The sequence below is a fragment of the Scyliorhinus torazame genome, chromosome 6, assembly GCF_047496885.1.
Source record: "Scyliorhinus torazame isolate Kashiwa2021f chromosome 6, sScyTor2.1, whole genome shotgun sequence".
NCBI classification, from domain to species: Eukaryota; Metazoa; Chordata; class Chondrichthyes; order Carcharhiniformes; family Scyliorhinidae; genus Scyliorhinus; species Scyliorhinus torazame.
Window position 1 is genome coordinate 227,057,487 of NC_092712.1, and position 10,610 is coordinate 227,068,096.

The following is a 10,610-nucleotide window of genomic DNA, read 5'->3' on the forward strand; positions in this document are numbered from 1 at the left end:
TTCCCATAACCCAGTGACCCCCACCTAACCTTTTTTGGACACGGAAGGGCAAGTTAGCATGGCCAATCCACCTAACCTGCATATCTTTGGACTGTGGGAAAAAACCGGAGCACCCGGAGGAAACCCACGCAGACACGGAGAGAACGTGCAGACTCCGCACAGACAGTGACCCAAGCCGGGAATCGAACCTGGGACCCTGGAGCTGCGAAGCAACAGTGCTAACCACTGTGCTACCGTGCTGCCCCACTTCTTGGATTGGCCTTTGTCTACAAGCCAAATCGCACCACAGCAAAGTGGAAACTGCTTTATTGCTGTGCTAAAGTTGGTGCATAAATATTGTCTTAAATCATCTGACTGCTTATGTCGTGTTGGGTGTCCTGATACACAAATGAGCCAACACGGCTGTAGATGGTACAACTTGATTTCATTATGTTAACTAACAGATGCAACTAACTATAGACTTGGGTACGTTCGTTACCAGCTAACCTATGGATCTAGCCCTATCACTAATGTTGGTGAGGCACTCAGCACATGGTCTATGTCTGAGTGTCACGCTACAAGCTCTGTGTCCCGAGCTGTCTCCTACCAGAATGAGCGGGAACTCTTGTGTTCCCTCTTTTATAGTGCGTGTGCTCTTACTAATGATTGGCTGCGATGCTGTGTGTGTGCTGGTTGGTCCAAATGCCTAACCATCAGTGCGTTTGTGATTGCACCATGACATGCTGATCTGGATATCATGACATCCCCCCTTTTCACAAGAAATATGTGCCTGCATGATAATAAATAAGATTGTGTACTGGGTGCAACTAAATATGTGTGTGTGAGTTTAACTACAAAATGTACAGGAGGCTAACTATATACATAGGAAGATGTCAGGTGCAACATAAGAACAAAAGTGTACCAAGAACGGAATAAATGCAAATTCTCGAACACCGAACGATAATAGAAACATGTCAACAGTACTGTAAACCAGTTCAGTAAGTCCAATGGAACAAAAGAAACCAAAACAGGCTCATAAGTTCAGTCTCTCAGGAGGGCGATGAATTCGGGTTGACCAGATGATAATATCGTCTACGTAGACGCGTACCCCTTTGATGCCCTCCATCATCTGTTCCATGATGCGATGGAACACTTCGGAAGCAGAAATGATGCCGAATAGCATTCTATTATAGCAGAACCTGCCAAATGGAGTGTTGAAAGTGCAGAGCTTCCGGCTGGACGGATCCAGTTGAATCTGCCAAAAGCCCTTTGAGGCATCAAGCTTGGTAAATATTTTTGCCCGAGCCATTTCGCTCGTGACCTCTTCCCACTTAGGTATAGGGTGGTGCTCCCTCATGATGTTGGAATTCAAGTCTTTCGGGTCAATGCAGATCCGGAGCTCGCCGGATGGCTTCTTCACACACACCATGGAGCTGACCCATGGCGTTGGTTCCGTGACCCGGGAAAGCACTCCTTGGTCCTGAAAGTCCTGCAGCTGTTGCTTGAGGTGGTCCTTGAGGGGTGCTGGGACACTACGAGGGGCGTGAATGACTGGGTGGCATCCGGTTTGAGACGTATTTTGTACGTGTAGGGCAGTGTGCCCATGCCCTCGAAAACCTCCTGGTTGTGCGCAAGGAGTGAGTGGAGCTGCGCCCTAAAGTCTACATCTGGAAAGTCAGATGTGCCGTCAGGAGACAAAGTGTGGACTCGCCGAACGAGGTGGAGAATCTTGCACGCCTGTGCGCCTAACAGAGAGTCCTTCGAGGATCCTACGATCTCAAATGACAGCTTGGCCGTGCGCGAGTTGTGGGTGACTTCCAGCTGGCAGGACCCCGTGGCCGGGATGGCGTTCCCATTGTAATCCACCAATTGACAGTGGGAAGGTAGAATGGGTGGTTTGACCTTTAATGCCTGGAAAGCTGACCATGCGAGCAGATTGGCGGAGGCACCAGTGTCCAGGCGAAATATGATTTGGGATCGGTTGACTATAAGGGTGGCACACCACTCATCGTCTGGATCAATGGTGTGGACTGGCAGCTGCTGGTGGTGCCTACTTGGGGACAGCCTGTTCTTATGGATGACCGCAACGCGGAAGGGCTCGCTGTCGTCGGTGTCGCCTGTCTGCAAGGTGTCTGGAGGTAAGCCAGTGAATGTAGGCTGAATGGCCCGCAAGGTCCTGCGAGACTGGCGGAATTGTTGCGAGTTGGCAGGTTGAGGTGCTCGACAACAGGCACAATGGTGGCCCAACCTGCCACAGCGTAGGCACTGTCGGGTTCTAACAGGACATTGCCGCTTTAAATGTGCAGATCCACAGTTGCTGCACGTCGTGACGTCATTACGTTTGTAACCTTCATTGCGCCACTGCGCATGCGCGGTGCGGTGCTGCGTAGTGCGCGCCTGCGCATCGCGTTCCTCTGCCTCAGCGTCCCCTCTTTTGGCGCGTACAAGCGCGGGAGGCCTTGGAAAGCGCGCGAAATGGCTGCCCTCATCCGGGCCGCGGGCAGGGAGGTACTCAATCGACTGGACCCGCTCCGCCTCGGGGGCTCCGTGCCGCGCCGTTTCGGCCGCCTGGATATGGGAGTACCGGCTGGTCGGGTTTTCATGGAGGACACAGGTCTCGATTGCAGTCGCCAGGGTGAGTTGTTTCACTTTAAGGAGCTGCTGGCGTAGGGTATCTGACACAACCCCAAAAACTATCTGATCCCTTATCATGGAGTCGGAGGTGGCCCCATAGCCGCAGGATTGCGCAAGGATGCGGAGGTGTGTTAGGTATGATTGAAAAGGTTCGTCCTTACCCTGCAGGCGCTGCTGAAATAGGTACCGTTCGAAGCTCTCATTTACTTCCACGCTGAAGTGTTCATCGAACTTGAGCAGCACCGTTTTGTATTTTTTTTTGTCCTCGCCTTCCGCAAATGCCAGGGAGTTAAAGATGTGGATGGCGTGTTGCCCTGCCGTGGAGAGGAGAAGGGCTATCTTCCTGGTGTCCGATGCATTCTCCCTGTCTGTGGCCTCGAGGAATAGCTGGAAGCGCTGTTTGAAAAACGTCCAGTTTACACCTAGATTGCCAGCAATTCGGAGCGGCTGCGGCGGGCTGATGCTTTCCATGGATCAGGATGGCGGATTGCTGAGACTTCCGGTTGCGGTGATGCCTTGCTAGCTGCACGTTTCGGCGGCTCCAGCTCCGACGGACCTTCGGGCTCTTTTAAGAGCCCCAACGGGGAATTTTTTGACGACGCAACCCGGTGTGGGGTGTGTGAGAAGGGAGTCCCCCCCCCCCCCCCCCCAACGAAGGAGGAAAAAACCGGCGGCGGCGGCTGCAGCGCGAGGAATCGTCGACCAAAGGGTCAGAAAGAGAGAAGCACAAGATGGCGGCGGAGAAAGCGCAGGCGACATGGGGGCCTCAGCAGGATGAAATTTTGAGATGGTGCGTGGAGCTGCTGAAGAGGGAGGTGCTGACCCCGATGCTACAGGCAATTGAGGGGCTCAAGGAGACACTAAAGACCCAGGAGGCAGAGCTCCGCGTGGTGGAGCAGAAGGTGACAGATAATGAGGACGAGATCCTGGGCCTGGCGGTTAAGACACAGACGCACGAGGCACTTCATAAAAAGTGTACTGAAAGGATCGAGGCCCTAGAAAACGGAGCGCGAAGGAAGAACCTTCGGATACTGGGTCTCCCTGAGGGTGTGGAAGGAGTGGACTGTGGAGCTTATGCAAGTACGATGCTGAGCTCACTGATGGGTGCTGAGGCCCCTACGGGCCCCTTGAAGGTGGAGTGGGCACATCGGATCCCGGCGAGAAGACCAAAAGCGGGAGAACCACCCAGGGCGATAATCGTGCGATTTCACCGCCTTAAGGATAGAGAAGAGGTCCTGAGATGGGCTAAAAAGGTGCGGAGTAGCAGATGGGAGAATGCAGTGGTACGGGTGTACCAGGATTGGAGTGCGAGGTGGCGGGAAGGAGGGCGAGCTTTAACCGAGCCAAAGAGGGGCTGCATAAAAGGAAGGTGAAGTTCGGGATGCTGCAGCTGGCAAGACTATGGGTCACGTATCAGGAGAGACACCATTATTTTGAGACGGCGGAGGAAGCATGGACCTTTATCAAAGAGGAGAAATTGGATCGGAACTGAGGGACTGATGCTGCAGGAAATGTTATTGTTAATGTTATGGTTGAAGTTAATTGAGATGTAAATTGGGAAGGGGGAGACATGGGGAAATGTGGGCGCCGGTGAGGGGGGTAAGACGGGACATAGTTGGAGAATGGGGAAGGGAAGAGGGAGGGGAAAGGGAGCTGCGCCATAAGAGGCGGGTCAGGTAAAGGGATGTTCCCGCGCCAGAAAGAATAAGGCGGGAAGACAGGCGCAAGGCGGATGGGAATTCCCCACACGGGGGGGGTCGAGGAGTGAGCAGGAGTAGCTGGGGTCAGTTGAAGTCAGCTGACTTACGGAAGTAATATGGGGGGAGCAATCACGCTAGAAAGAGATCTAGCGGGGGGGGGGGGGGGACAACTGGGTTGCTGCTGCGGAAATCCAAAAGGAAATGGCTAAAGAGTGGGTGGATGGGGATGGTGTGCGACGCTGGGAGAGCGAGTGGGAGCGCGGAGGCGGGATATGGGACTGGCCTAGAGAAGGTAATGGCTAGTCGACACGGGAGGGGGGCAGGTAGCCCCCTAGTGAGGCTGATCACGTGGAACGTGAGAGGCCTGAACGGACCGATAAAAAGGGCCCGAGTGCTCGCGCATTTGAAAGGACTAAGGGCAGACGTGGTTATGCTCCAAGAGACGCACCTAAAGGTGGCGGACCAAGTTAGGTTAAGGAAAGGATGGGTGGGACAGGTGTTCCACTCAGGACTAGACGCAAAGAACAGAGGGGTGGCCATTTTGGTGGGGAAACGGGTAGCATTTGAAGCAAAGAACATCGTAGCAGATAGCGGAGGTAGATATGTAATGGTGAGTGGCAGGCTGGAGGGAATGGAGGTCGTGTTGGTTAATGTGTATGCCCCAAACTGGGACGATGCGGGATTTATGAGACGGATGCTGGGGCGTATACCGGACCTGGAGGTCGGAAGCTTGATTTTAGGAGGGGACTTTAATACGGTGCTGGACCCGGGGCTAGTTAGATCCAGCTCAAGGACCGGAAGAAGGCCGGCAGCGGCCAAGGTACTTAAGGGGTTTATGGACCAAATGGGGGGAGTGGATCCATGGCGATTTCTTAGACCTAGGGCTAGGGAGTTCTTCTTCTCCCATGTCCATAAAGTGTACTCCCGGATAGATTTTTTTGTTTTGGGAAGGTCGTTGAACTCTAGGGTGGAAGAAGCTGTGTACTCAGCCATAGCGGTTTCGGACCATGCCCCACATTGGGTGGACCTGGAATTAGGAGAGGAAAGGGAGCAGAGAACACTCTGGCGATTAGATGTGGGATTGATGGCGGATGAGGGAGTGTGTGCAAGAGTGCGGGGGTGTATTGAGAGATACCTGGAGGTCAATGACGACGGCGAGGTCCCTGTGGGAGTGGTATTGGAAGCACTAAAAGCGGTGGTCAGAGGAGAGCTGATCTCCATTGGGGCCCACAAAAGGAAAACAGAGGCCAAGGAAAGGGAAAGATTACTGGGGGAGATTTTAAGGGTGGATAGGGAATTTGCAGAGACCCCGGAGGAGGAACTGTACAGGGAGAGGAGACGACTCCAGACGGAGTTTGACCTTCTGACCACCAGAAAGGCGGAGATGCTGTGGAGGAAGGCACAGGGGAGGAGGTATGAATATGGGGAAAAGGCTAGTCGCCTGTTGGCTCATCAATTGCGAAAGAGGACAGCAGCGAGGGAGATAGGAGGAATTAGAGACGAAAGGGGAGACACGGTGCAAAGGGCAGGAAAGATAAATGAGGTGTTCAAGACCTTTTATGAGGGACTGTATAGGTCTCAACCCCCAGAGGGAGAGGAGCGGATGCGGCAGTTCCTGGACCAATTGTGGTTCCCGAAAGTGGAGGAGCAGGAGGTGGTAGGCCTGGGGGCACCGATTGGGGTGGACGAGGTTATTAAGGGACTGGGAAGCATGCAAGCAGGGAAGGCCCCGGGACCAGACGGGTCCCCGGTGGAATATTACAGAAAATATGTGGACTTGTTGGCCCCGTTGATGGTGAGGACGTTCAATGAGGCCAGGGAAGGGGGGACTCTACCCCCGACGATGTCGGAGGCGACGATATCGCTAATTTTGAAGAGGGATAAAGATCCGTTGCAGTGCGGGTCCTATAGACCTATTTCATTATTGAACGTGGACGCCAAATTGTTGGCAAAGGTACTGGCTTCGAGGATAGAGGACTGTGTCCCGGGGGTGGTGTACGAAGACCAGACAGGGTTCGTAAAAGGGAGACAACTGAATGTTAACGTGCGACGACTATTAGGGGTGATAATGATGCCCCCAGTGGAGGGGGAGGCAGAGATAGTGGCAGCAATGGATGCAGAGAAGGCATTTGATAGGGTGGAGTGGGAGTATTTATGGGAAGTGTTAAGGAGGTTTGGGTTCGGGAATGGGTTTATTAGCTGGGTTAGACTTCTTTATGGGGCTCCAACGGCAAGTGTAGTTACGGGTCGACAAAGATCGGAGTATTTCCGACTATATAGGGGAACAAGACAGGGATGCCCGCTGTCTCCATTGTAGTTCGCGTTGGCAATTGAACCTCTGGCCATGGCGTTGAGAGACTCCAGGAAATGGAGAGGGGTGATTAGAGGGGGAGAAGAACACCGAGTCTCGTTATACGCAGATGACCTATTGTTATACGTGTCGGACCCAGCGGGGGGGATGATAGAGGTTATGTGAATTTTGAGGGGGTTCGGGGATTTCTCGGGGTATAGGCTAAACACGGGGAAGAGTGAATTATTTGTGATACATCCAGGGGACCAGAGTAGAGAGATAGAAGGCTTGCCTCTAAGGAAAGTGGAAAGAAACTTCCGATACCTGGGGATTCAGATCGCTAGGAGCTGGGGAACCTTGCACAGACTTAATCTGACACGGCTGGTAGAACAAATGGAGGAGGACTTCAAGAGGTGGGACATACAGCCTCTGTCGCTGGCGGGCAGGGTGCAAGCAATTAAGATGATGGTCCTCCCGAGGTTCTTATTTGTATTTCAATGTCTCCCTATACTAATCACTAAGACCTTTTTTAATAAAATAGACAGGAGCATAATGAGCTTCGTGTGGGCAGGGAAAGTTCCGAGAGTAAGGAGGGGGTTCCTTCAGCGTAGTAGGGACAGAGGAGGATTGGCACTACCGAACTTGGGCGATTACTATTGGGCCGCCAATGTGGCAATGATACGTAAATGGATGATGGAGGGTGAGGGAGCGGCGTGGAAAAGACTGGAGAGAAAGTCCTGTAAAGGGACGAGTTTAGAGACGCTGGTGACGGCGCCGCTACCGTTCTCACCTAAAAAGTTTACCACGAACCCGGTGGTGGCGGCAACATTGAATATCTGGGGACAGTGAAGGCGACAGAGAGGGGTGCGGGGAGCCCTGGTGGGGTCCCTAATCAGGAACAACCATAGGTTCGCCCCAGGAAGAATGGATGGAGGATTTCAGAGCTGGCACCAGTTGGGAATTAGGAGGGTGGGAGATTTATTTATAGATGGGACTTTTGCAAGCTTGGGAGCATTGGAGGAAGAGTATAAGTTGCCCCGGGGAAATTTCTTGAGATATATGCAGGTGAGGGCGTTTACTAGACAACAGGTGAGGGAATTTCCGTTGCTCCCGACACAGGGGATTCAGGACAGAGTGCTTTCAGGGGTGTGGGTAGGAGAGGGCAAGGTGTCAGAGATATACCGAGAGATGAGTGAAGAGGGGGAGGAGTCGGTGAGCGAACTAAAAGGAAAGTGGGAAGAAGAACCAGGGGAGGAGATAGAGGAGGGTATGTGGGCTGATGCCCTAAGCAGGGTAAATTCCTCTTCCTCATGCGCCAGGCTTAGCCTGATTCAATTTAAGGTGCTACATAGAGCACACACAACGGGAGCAAGATTGAGCAGGTTCTTTGGAGTGGAGGACAGATGTGGAAGGTGTGGCGGGAGCCCGGCAAACCACGCACATATGTTTTGGGCGTGCCCGGCACTGGAAGGGTATTGGAAGGGAGTGACGGGAGTGATTTCGAAGGTGGTGAAGGCCCGGGTCAAACCAGGCTGGGGGTTAGCTCTATTTGGAGTTGCGGATGAGCCGGGAGTGCAGGAGGCGAAAGAGGCCGACGTTGTGGCCTTTGCGTCCCTAGTAGCCCGGCGCAGGATCCTACTCATGTGGAAGGAGGCGAAACCCCCCCGGACTGGAGGCCTGGGTAAATGATATGGCGGGGTTCATTAAATTGGAGCAGATAAAGTTTGCCCTGAGAGGGTCGGCTCAAGGGTTCACCAGGCGGTGGCAGCCATTTCTCGACTACCTAGGGGAACGTTAGAGGGAAGACAGATGACCAGCAGCAGCAACCCAGGGGGGAGGGGGAAGGGGGGGGGGGGGGGTGGGGGGGTTTAGTTTAGTTTATTTCAAAAGATAATGGGGTTTTGTTATTTGTGTATTGTTAAAAATTTCTTTATTGTTACGTTTGCTTTGTAAGAGGGGGAAAATTGTTGTCTGGAAAAAAATTTCAATAAAATATATTTTTTAAAAAAGGATGGCGGATTGCTGAAATGGTGCAGGTAGGTCTCACAGTCGCTGGTCTGCGTTCACTCGTGGTATCATGTCGTGTTGGGTGTCCTGACACACACATGAGCCAACACGGCTGTAGATGGTACAACTTATTTTATTATGTTAACTAACAGATGCAACTAACTATAGACTTGGGTACATTCGCTACCAGCTAACCTATGGACCTAGCCCTATCACTAATGTTGGTGAGGCACTCAGCACATGGTCTATGTCTGAGTTTCACGCTACAAGCTCTGTGTCCCGAGCTGTCTCCTACCAGAATGAGTGGGAACTCTCATGTTCCCCCTTTTATAGTGCGTGTGCTCTAACTAGTGATTGGCTGCAATGTTGTGTGTGTGCTGGTTGGTCCAAATGCCTGTCCAATCATGGTGTGATTGCACCATGATATGCTGATCTGGATATCATGACAGCTTATGCACACAGTAATTTGCTTCAGAGTATGTACTTGTGAGATTCATTTTCTTTAATCTTGAGCTGGGGTTTGAAATGAAAAAAAAAATTGCAACTGGTAAAAATGTTCAAAACTGAGACACAGGTAATTTATTGAGCCCACGCAGTCCTGTATTGTCATGTCCCTGAGTTTGCACCTCATTTTCTGGTATGCCTGATACTACTCCTAGCAAGCTCTCCTGCATTCTTCATTGAACCAGGTTTGATACCCTGGCTTAATGGCAATGGTAGAGTGAGGGGTATGCGAGTCCATGTGGTGCCAGATTGTGCCTGAAAACAATTCTGCTGCTGCTGAAGGCCCACAGTTTATCACAGATGCCCACCTTTGAGCTGCTAGATCTTCCTCAATCTATTCCATTTTAATGCTGTGGTGCTGCCACACAAAATGATGGATATCAATATAATAAAGGCAAAATACTGCTGGAAATCTGAACTAAAAACAGGTAGTGGTAGAAGTATAGAGGAGGTCCAGCAGCACCTCTGGCAAGAGAAATAGAATAACATTTTGCATTGAATATGACTTCTTCAGGACTGACGGATGGTATCTTCAGTGTGAAGACAGAACTTCTTCTCCACAAGAATGGTGCCATGGTCAATCCTCCCCATGGACAAGAGTATCTGCAACAGATATATTGGTGAGGGAGAGATCAAGTAGGTTTTCCCCTCTTGTTGGTTCCCTGCTGCAGGCCCAGTCCGGAAGATATCTCCTTCAGTAAGGTGCTGCTGAACGACTCTTGGTGATGGACATTGAAGTTCCCCATCCATATTCTGTTCCCTTGCTACCCACAGTATTTCTTCCAATTGTTGTTCAACGTGGAGGAGTATTGATTCATCAGGCTTCTTTATCCATGTTTGATCTGATGCCATGAGACTTCATGGGGTCCAGAGTCAATGTTGAGAACTGACAGAGCATTTTCCTCCTGACTGTATACTGGTGGGTCTGTTCTGCTGGGCAGGCCATATCCAGGAAGTTGTGAAGTATGACAGTTGCTTGCCCAATCCACGAATTTCAGAGGGTAGTTAAGAGTTAACCCGGTGTCACACATAAATCAGAACAGAAAGAGACAGCAGATTTTCTTCCCTAAAGAGGCATTAGTGAACCGTTTTTATGGAAATCCAATTGTATTTTGTTCACCATTACTAGCTTTTAATCCCTGATTTATTAATTAATTGAATTTAAATTCCACCAGCTGCCGTGGTGGGATTTGAACCCATGTGCCTACTACAGCTTGGGCCTCAAGATCACTAGTCCGGTAACATTACCACTACACCAGCGTACCCTGAGGCTAAGTAAGCATGGAAGGAGAAAGGAATGAAAGGGTATGCTGATAGGCTTAGATGAAAAAGGATGTGCCAAGCGTAAATGCAGGCATAGAGCGGCTGGACAGAATGGCCTGTGTTGAGCAATTGCATCTGTGTAACTTGAGATAATTTGTTCATATTGATTCAACATAAAAAGAAAATAAAATGAACATTGTTTAAACTGTCTTCCAGAATAAGTCTGACATGTA